Genomic DNA, 10,387 nt, shown 5'->3' with positions numbered 1-10,387 from the left:
TGAGGATGTCCGTAGTCATGGTCTTAAAACTCTTGATTTCAGATCCTGTTGACAGTAGCTGGACTTTGGTCTTAGTTCCTATTTTATACTAGAAATGAGATGTTTCTAGGGTGGTTAAGGTAGTCATTTTTTGTTCTGTGTTTTCTGGGTAATCAAGTGTCATCTTGGATGGATGTGCCTGTGAGCTCTGGGCTGGGCTGGTGAGTAGCAACAGGAGATCTCAATGGCTCAAGCTGGTGAGTAGGGAGGGGGAGATAGTCTAGAGTTAAGGGGGTGCAGGCACCACAAAGGGAACCAGAAGCTCGAGCCACCAGAGGTGACGGTTCATTCACCCTTGCAAATTCTTTATAAAATATCTATCCCTTTTAACAGTACTTTGGCCCATAAATGTGTACCTCCCCTGGTGCATTTATTAATGAATCTTTTCTCTTTGCATAACTAGCATAATCTTATCATTTTGAGAAGAAAAATTTAAAAGACTATATTTTGAAGAATTGAGATGCCATTTTGGATAAACCTTAAAAGTACCAAAGCCAAATACAAAATCAGACCAGTAGCTTGGCCCTATACATTTTCAATCTCTTATGACTCAGGATGGCCCTCTGGAGGGCTTTAGGAATGTTCTTCAGGGTTCCTTTGTTTGTCTCTGGCCACAATGCCACAGGGACCACACGTAGAGCGATGGCGGCTGTTGCTCCACTTCTCACCCTCTGCCAGGAATTTTCTTTTTAATTCTCTGTCCTGGGTGCTGGGACCTTAAAACTGTTGTAATCCAGAACTTAAATTTGCTCCCCAAGAATTAATGGAAGACAGATTCCATCTCTTCCCTCTGATCCTTTATGTGGTGATGTTACAGCTTAATTCTCAGAGAGATAAGTTTCTTTAAAGAGACAGGATGACTTTCATGTCTGTAAGCCACTACATAATGTATCCAGAGTGAAGGGATTCAGTCATTATGGGTTAACTAATAATTCAGTAGATATTTATTTTATGACTCCTAATGAGGAAATGTGTCCACCAGAGGAGAAGTTGGTCCCCTCCTGGACACATAGACAAACACATGTCACCCGGGCTAATGGCAGTTCTCTTCCAAGCCTTATCCAAGACACAGGCTGCCTTGGCCCATTGGGTCCTGGGGGGAAGTGGATCCCGATTATGCAGACAGATGCACCAGGCACTCTTAACCTCTCAGCGCCCAATAATGATTCCTCTACCCAAAGCCCTTGCCTGATTCCATGCCCAGTAAGCAAACTGTTGATTATAAGCTTCTTCCTATGTTAGATTTCTTCTAGGGAGAGAATGCAGGGGTGCAAGTGTTCAGCCCTCACCTGTGGACAGATATTTCTTTGTGAATCAGTAATCTGGCATTCCTATTTTACATATTAATCTCCCTGAAGGATGTGGTTAATGGGGGTCTGTCCTGGAGAGACAAATCCATAAACCTTTCCTGGAGGTGCCATTGAATCGTTTGGGTCAGAAAAATGTAGGTGAGGAAAGGAAACTTGTCAGGACCAAACTTTTGGGAGTTGATATGCACTGAAAAAGGACCCAGTGGGGTTAGGCAGGAAGCTCAACAAATGCCTGACAGATGTGTAGGTGCGTGTCTTGGGAGTGGGCAGACCTAGGGGCCTGCCTTTGTTAGCCCCAGCTCAGAGTTTTTCAAAGTATGGTCTTCGCGTGTGGGGCCCTGGGATCTGTTTTCAGCAAGCTCCCAGGTGATTCTGATGCTCACTCAAGTTTGAGAACCACTACCCTGGTCCATGTTATCTTTATCCCGTTCTCTCTCCCTCCTTAGCAGTGGCAGAAATAACGAGTGAAAGGATAACATTGTGTGACTAAATCTGGCTCAACACGTCGAACTTCCTCTTGTTTCTGTAGCTAAGCGTCAGCAGAGCTCCACCCCAAAATGAATTTCCTGTGGACTCGCTCCCTAGCCACCAAAGAAACCTGTTTTCTAAAATTTTTATCACCTTAGTTCAAATATCCATTAGGTAATGAAATAATTTGGGGGAACAGATATTGGGGTGAAGGAGGACAAACTGTAGATGTGAGATTTAAAAAGGCATTTAAATATTTTATCCTCAGAAATGGGATTATTATGCTCTTAAACAATTAAAAGAAGCATTTATTTAGCACATAATGTACTCTTTGTATCAAAAACTACCTAGAAAAATTTGAATGAGGGAACCTTTTCTTTCTTTCTACCTTTCAACATCCTTCCTTGCCCTCCTGCTCTTGGCTCCAGGGCTCTCGTGCTGGTCCCTGATGGCTTAGATTCGGCACCTATACATACACCCTGTGATGCAAACTTAGCTTTCTCTCCTCAAAACCTTCCTGTGTTGAAGTTTATGCTCACCCGCTACTCAACTAATTGTCTCTCTGGAAAGCAATCTGACCAACTTATTCATGGCAAAGTGTTGCTAAAAGATAATAGCTGAAGGTGTTTCCCCCAAGGACCCTTGAGGGCCTAATCTGTCAGATCAGGTGAAATACACTTCTAATGGTGGCGTCCAAGGCATCACAGAAGGAAGGAGGGAGGAAAATATTTGGGCAGGCAGACCTTCCTACGATTCCTAAAATGATATCATAGACTTTTATTATTAATTTTAAGGAGAGTTTTACTCAAAGCTGAGGTTTAAAGAAATAGTATAAGGATATTCAATAGAACTAAAGAACCAAAGCCAACTATAATAGGTGACAAAACCCCCATGTTCAAAAAAACATAACCAGAACTCATTAAAATTGAACAAAAACCATCCAGAGACTATCACCCCTGCAGCAAAGTTTAGAGGAGGCTAGAAACTCAAGAAGTGGATTTAAGGAATCAGTAAGTACTTGGCTTTTCTCCAGCCATCCCGGTGTTTTCTTGGGATGGAACAGAGCACCGTGATGCAGCTCTTGGGAGAAATCTATGTGCTTCCCTTGGAATTTAAGGGTGTTTAGGATTAAAGAGACTGATGCGTACTTCTCACCTGGAGAAGTCTGAAGGGCAGAGCTGGCTGGAGCAGCAACAAGAGCAGTCCAAGGGTAGGGCGAGCAGGATAGGCTGTGTTTCCACCATTTAGTGGGCTGGGATACAGATCCTGGGGGCCAAGAGGACTGTGGGCAAGGTAGCTGGAGTCATCTTTCAGGGACCCTGCCCAAGAAGGTGGCTTGTTGGAACAGGGGGATTCTAGAAGTAAGAGGCTTCAGGATTTCTTGCAGTTGGAAAAGCTGAAGGGAGTCAGAACTGATCATCCAGAGTATGTCACCAGAGCCAGGAGACTGCCACTCAGAGGATCCAAAGATCCCACTCCCCTTGCAGCTGCAACCCATAGAAGATCCAGCACTTTGGTGGCTGCCACGACAGAGGCATTTTATAATAGCATCATTGACATGGGATGTTGCCCTTTTCCTATACTCTTGTCTCTATCCCAGAGAAGCAAGCAGAAGTGTGCAAGAAGGGGAAGTGTACCAGCCTGGGTTTGATGAGAGGAGTAGAATTATGATGAGTAATAAAGAATAGGGGTTTATTATAGGAATTAAACCTTATACTTTGCGGGAGCTGATGGAGAAATCTACGTGGGACTGTTGCTTCTAGGTCTGGTGTTGGGGCCAGTGTCTCTATAGGTCAGCCAGGCCAACTAGTCAGGAAGGGAAGCTGGATGTGAAATGCGGAAGAGCAAGGAAAAACTGGAACATGTGAGGACAAACTGGAACTTGATGTCAGAAATGACCTGTGGGGGAGGCTGGCAGTGTCTGCTACAGAGCTGCAGGCATGCCTGGCCCAGGACCTAGAGCAGCTGAAGGAGGAGATCCAGCGGGATTTGGAGGAGCTGCGGGCCTGAGTGTTGCCCACACCAACGAGGTGAGCCAGCAGATCAGCAGCAGTGCATGTGAGCTGCTGCTGTGCCTGGGGCCCTGCTCCCACCTTGAGAGCATGAAAATGGCGGCTCCTTCACTTCCATCTTATGCAAATTTCTCCTGTGCTCCTTCCTAACTCAGACCCATACAGGGGAGGGAATTCTGGGAAAAGTAGTTCCAGGCCGCACTACAGGAGAAAGAGTGGAGAGAACTGTTATGACTTAAAAAAAAAAAAATTTTTTTTACTAAAGTATATTTTACATGAATTGAAACACAGAAATCTTTTTTTTGTTTTGGCACCCTGCGGCATGCGGGATCTTAGTTCCCTGACCAGGGATCGAACCTGCACGCCCTGCAGTGGAAGTGCAGAGTCTTAACCACTGGACCGCCAGGAAAGTCCTGTTATGACTTCTTATCCAACTTTTTGGTTCTCTGAGCCAGGGGAAGGGGAGAGGCTTTGAATTGGATATGAGATTAAAATATTGACTTAGACTGGATTTTTTAAATACCAAAATAGGGCTTGTTCTTAAAGTGGCCTAAAAGTCAAGAGATTTTACATCTGAAACTAACACAATAGGTCAATTTTTAAAAAGTCAGGAGATTTGTGTAAGACGTTTTCAAGAGGCAGGGAAACTGGTTTGATGTAACCAGGTTGAAGGCGATAATGAAGAAAAATACAGCCATTTCCTATTTATACCCAGTCAGGTTCAGCCTGTTTAATAAACCAGTTCCACAGGCATTTAACTTGTGTGGGTTCAACTGTATACATTGCTACATTCTTCCATGTTCGTCAGTCTATCTCATATAATTTAAAATACTTAAAATTCTATCTTGCATCTCTGCTTTATTAAATATTCTCTACCACTATATACTTTATATGTATAAAATACATATAGAAATTCATATAAGTATATAGGGTTGCACTGTATATACAAAATCACCTGTACTGTTCATTTAAAGCACTTTTCAAGGGTTATTTTCACAGTATGGGATTTTTGCCTTATGTACTGGTTGCTGAAGTTAACACTCTGTAAAATGAAGGTGTGGCTCTTCTGTACCACAAAATTCAGGGGCAAGGGAGGGTAGGATGAAGAAAGCATATGGTTTTTAAACTCATTGATTTGCCCAATATATCCAGTTCATCCAGTCCCTTCTAGAGAAGGTGTGTTTTCACATTTTCACTTTCTAAAATGATAACATGTTAGAGATTAAAGCAACCTTAAAGGTCACTAGTCACCCCTTATTTTAGAACAGGGAAGCCAGTTCCTAGAGAAGTGAATTAATGTGTCCACGGTTACATGGTGCCTTGGTGTCAGGTCCAGAAATAGAACCCGGTACTCCTATATCAAAATTGACTTTCCCTTCCATCTGCCATGCTACTCTGCATTCTTGCAAGTCTTTCTAGCAGGCACTGTGAGCCCGACACGGTTTCGAGCCATCTACGGACTGAGGGTCCCCACAGCTTGGACCCAGGCCATTGCCCTTGTTTCATTCTGGGCCAGACAGGGATGCAGGATTGATCTCAGGAATGACAAGGGCTCTTTTGTTTCAGAACTGGTTTCTTCTTCAATGCAGGATTCCCAGGGTGGATGGGATCTTTTTTTCTCCCACTTGTCCCCTTGTGTGCAGCCCAGGCCCCTTCCCTGGGCATGCTCACTGCCTACTGCTCTACTGTGGTTCAGGCCCGGGGCTGAGGCTCATCTGATGACCAAAACCAAGACTGCCACCGTGAGCAGTTCAACCCCAAGGCTGTAGTCCTAGCCATGCACCGTCTCTTTAAAACAGACTTCGAAAAGCACTCTGGTCTCAATGGTTTGAACTCACACTTGGAATCAGCTTTCCCCTAAGCTTCCCCTGGGATTCCATTCTCAGCGCAAGCCTCTGTCAAGGGTTGTAGTCCCTTAAGAGTTCTTTGTGAAGGAGAATGATCATGTTCATCCACCCCCCTCCCTGGCCCATCTGATTCGTGGGGAGATAGCACTTATAATTCTTCTTGGTCCCTTTGGGATATCAGATACGGAATGCTCTTCTTCCCCCTTCAGATGTCTGTCTTGATTTTGTAGCTTTTCCTTCTAGAGTTTCAAAGCAGGTAAAGCGAAGCCTTCCTATGACATTTGGAAACCTCACCACTCAGCCCTTTTTCTGTACCTCAGTTGGTAAAGCGAGTGAGATCTCCTGATGCCCCCAAGTGTCTAAGCATCTTGGTTTTAGACAACCACGGAAAATCCTGGCCTCTATTTTTTTACACCTGCTGCTCAGTGCTGCTCCCCCCACCACAGTGTGAGCACTGCTCTATTTCCCAGCCTGGAAGAATTCATTTGCATCCCCCACTTTCCCTTAAGACAATAAAAAGCTTAACAAAGCCCATACAAAGAACAGCAGTGCCTATGAGTAGGGGGAATTTTTCTACTTGAAATCAGTATTGCATTTTTTCTGTTGTTTTTGGCAGCTGACCACATTGAGGCCTCTCAAATAATCTGTTAATTGCAATGAGCTGAATGTCTCTCTCTCATGGAACACACATCTGATTCATGCCTTCTGCTCTTTCCTGTGCAGCCCTGACACTGTGATGGTGATGCAACTGGCATATAATTCTTCTCACTCACACTGGAGCAGAAAATAAAAGCAGAGTGTGTGCCAGCCCCCTGGGTACCGTGGGATAAAAGGAGGCAGCCACAGAGCCAGAAAGGAGTGGATGCCGTGTTCCACCAGGGTATTTCCCAGGGTGTTTCACAAGTGTGTGTGTGTGTGTGTGTGTGTGTGTGTGTGTGTGTGTGAAAACCCCCAAACTCTGGAGAAGCCACCATCCTTTAATTGGCCTCTTTGTGTGTTCAGGAATGTCACTGTGGGCTTGGCAGGAGGCCAGGGATGATGCTGAATCTATCTCAACAGATATTTCTATGATGTTTTCCTAATGGTGTTAGGGGAATTCAGAAGACCAGGGTTCAGCCTTTGATCACAACATTATATCAACAAGTGCTCAGACATCGACTGAATCAAAGAGCTGGAAACAAAAGTCTTTTTCTGCCTCCAGCTGGGCAAGTCCTAACAAGATGGTGATCAGGAAAAGTCAGTCTCCAGAGGGCTTTGCCTTCTTTCTCGGGGCCCAGGCCACTTAGACTAAAGGTACCCACCATGTGCCAAACCCTTGTGTGGAGGGCTGGGTACTGAGGGTACAATATGGAGCAAGATAGACATGTTAAGGAGACCTGAAGACATAAAGGAGGCTTGGGAAGAAAGATGTGACAACTCTAGGCTCTTCAGGAGTGGATCCTTCTGTATATATATTGAATTGTGCACATATACGTTAGGCCTTATATGACTTTCATCCAACCAGCTTCTATCTCCAAACAGCTGGGTATTTTAAATCACAGCTAGATGTTTCAGATTTTCTATCTTTAGGCCAGTGGTTCTCAGAGTGTGGTCCAACAGCATCGGCATCACTGGGAACTTTTGAGACATGAGGAGTCTCAGGCCCCATCCCAACTCTGGGATGAAGCCCAGAACTCAATGCATTTTAACTGGCCATCCGGGGGATTCTGATGCACGTGCAAGCTTGAGAACCACTCCTTTAGGAGAGTTTGTGCCCATTGCTTCTAGTAACATTGTCCTTTTCTCTCCTCCAAATAGAAGCCAACATGGTAAATAAAAAGCAGGTGGAACACTCCATCCAAGAACAGTGCAATTGTTGCCTGTGTTCACTTGCTAAGATTGACCTGGTCTCTTCCAGCACCTGGTTGTGAAAGTGGGTGGAAGTGGGTGGTGTACGAAAAGAAATGAACCATGGGAATGATGACCTAAGAGATTTTTAATAACTCGAATTTTGGTGAGCATTTGTTCCATGAACGACTCACCTTTTCTTTGCCTTCAGGGAATTTCTTTCTTAGTAAAAGAATAATTTGAGTTGCAAAGGGGCTTCATATTACATTTCCGGTACAGATAAAAGGGGCACAGGGAATAGATTGTCTTATAAGATGTAATGCTATATTGAATTGAATGTCAAGTTAATGATCTCTTTTCTTTGAAGTTAAGGTTATGGAAGATCTTGAATCAAAATGATTCAATGACGCAGAAAGGCAGCAAATTCCTTTTAGTGATTTACTTGGTAACTTTGAGTAATTCTTTTGCTGTCTGCCTCATCTACTTGCCCTACTTCCTTTAATGACAGACCTGTACAGATTGTGTTTGGTACTGACGGTGCTTCACAGATCTCACATCTGACATTTTTGGTGTGAAGAATTCCTACGTATATTGAGAAGATAAGAGCTTTGATATTGTGAAAAGGGGGTCTTGAATGACCTTCTGCCCAAGGAGAGAGTATTTTCTGCTGTGCCGATGGGTGCACGCTCAGCCGTGCCAACTGTCTGCCTAATTGGATCCATTAATCTCCACTGATAAGTTAGCCAATGTACAACCCTGCCCAGGTAACTACAGTGAGTGTATCAGTAAACATCTGTTGAGGACAAACTAAGTGAGGAAGATGCTGAGAGTTTAGGGCTCAGGAAGAAAAGAGATGTGTAAGATGCATTTTTTGCTTTCAAGGAACTTCAATTCTGAACAAATGAGTCTTTGAAAGAAAGCCCTAACAGAGTGACCAAGGGTGGGCCTTGTAGGGATTGTTAAAATGCAAATCAGAATATGTCCCTCCTGTGTGCAGAACTCTCCTAGACTTCCCACGTCACACAGTGTAAATGCCCCTGTCCTTACTAGGCGCTCCACGTCCCAGTCCTCTGAGACCCTTCTGATGGCATCCTCTTCCTCCTCACTCCTCCTCACTCACTTATTGGTAGGGGACGCTGCCAGGCACAATCCCAACTCCCTGCTTTTGGATTTCTTGTTCCCTCTGCCTAGAATGCTTTCCTCTTCATGCTTACCTTCCCTGCAGCGCACCCCACCCCCATCACCACCTTCCCCACACCAGTCCTTAGCATGGGTCACCATTTAACATACTTTGTACTTTTATATAGATCTTATTTATTATTTGTGTCTCCCAGCAGAGTTACACAGTCCATGAGGGCAAGCTTCTTTGTTTCATTCAGACGATGAAAGAATGAATGAATGCATTTGGTTCGGCCAATGAACAGAGGAAAGTTTCAAAGACTCCACATACCCTGTTTCACTGCACAAGGGCAGCCTAGAATAGGAGCTGGGACCAATATTTAAACGTCTTCTATGCCAGCACAACCTTGCCTAAAACCATTATATTTTGTTTCTTAAAACTCATGATCAAAATTCTTAGGCAAGCAAATAAATTAACCCCAAATTATGACCCAGTTTGCATGTTATGCTTTAAATTGTATTTTAGGATCAAGTAAATTCTAGGACATGTTCCTCAGCCCTAAAACATGCACATTTCTTTTTGCTTTCTTAAATATCATTATCCTAGAAGTACATCCATTCATCCTTTTAATTCATTAAAGCGAGTATTTATTTACTAAGTACCTGCTATGTGCCAGATATTCCTCTAGGTGCTGTAGATACAGAAATAAACAGACAAGACAAAAACCTCTGCCTTCATGGAGCTTGCATTCGTGTGGGAGAGGAAGATAATTACCAAGACAAATATATACTATGTTGGGAAGTGATGAGTACTAGGGAAAAAAATTAAAACTGGTTACAGGGCATGGGGAAGAGCTGCTATTTTCAATAGAGTGGTCAGGGAAAGCCTTATGATTAGGGGATTTGAGGCAGAGCCCTGGAGAGTGAGTGAGCCAAGTGGCTATCTGGAGAAGAGCTTTCTATGCAGGAGGAAGAGCATTTGCAAAGGCTTCGATGTAGAACCATGCCTGGCATGTTTGAAGAATAGCAAGGATGCCAGTGTAGCTGAGGCAGGATAAGCAGAGGAGGGAGTAGTATGAGATGAGATTGGGGGCAGGTCACATAGGATCTTAAAAGCTCCTGTGGGACTTTGGCTTTTCCTCTGAGTGAGGTGAGAAGCCATTGGAGGACATTGAACAGAGGGTTGGCATGAATTGACTTGTGTTTTTAAAATATCATGCTGCCTGCTTAGAGAACATACTGAGTTGGGGCATATGAGCAGACACAAAGAGACCTCGTAGAAGGGCTATTTCAGTATTCCTGGAGACAGATGATGGTGGCTTGGACCAGGCTGAGGTAGTAGTGGATGTGAGAAGTGGCTGAATCCCTATATGCTTTCAAGGTAGAACCAGCAGGATTTGCTGACCAATTAAATGTGGGGTGTGAGAGAATGAGATCAATCAAGGGTAAGACCAAGGTCTTGGCCTCAACGTCTAGAAGACCAGAGTTGTCGCTTACTGGGAAGGAGGAGACTGGGGAAGAGTGGGTTTGGAGTGGGAGTTGGAATTTAGTTTGGGCCATGGTGAGTTTTTTTTTTTTTTAGTTGAAGTATAGTTGATTTACAATGTTGTGTTAGTTTCTGGTGTATAGCAAAGTGATTCAGATGTGTGTGTGTGTGTGTGTGTATCTCAAGATATTGAATATTGTTCCCTGTGCTATACAGTAGGTCCCTGTTGGTTATCTATTTTATATATAGTAGTTTGTATCTGCTAATCCCTTCCTCTTT

The sequence above is a fragment of the Delphinapterus leucas genome, chromosome X (assembly GCF_059928025.1).
Source record: "Delphinapterus leucas isolate spDelLeu-1000000601 "Yukka" chromosome X, BTC_Dleu_Yukka2, whole genome shotgun sequence".
NCBI lineage: Eukaryota > Metazoa > Chordata > Mammalia > Artiodactyla > Monodontidae > Delphinapterus > Delphinapterus leucas.
Note: the sequence above shows the minus strand (reverse complement) of the source record.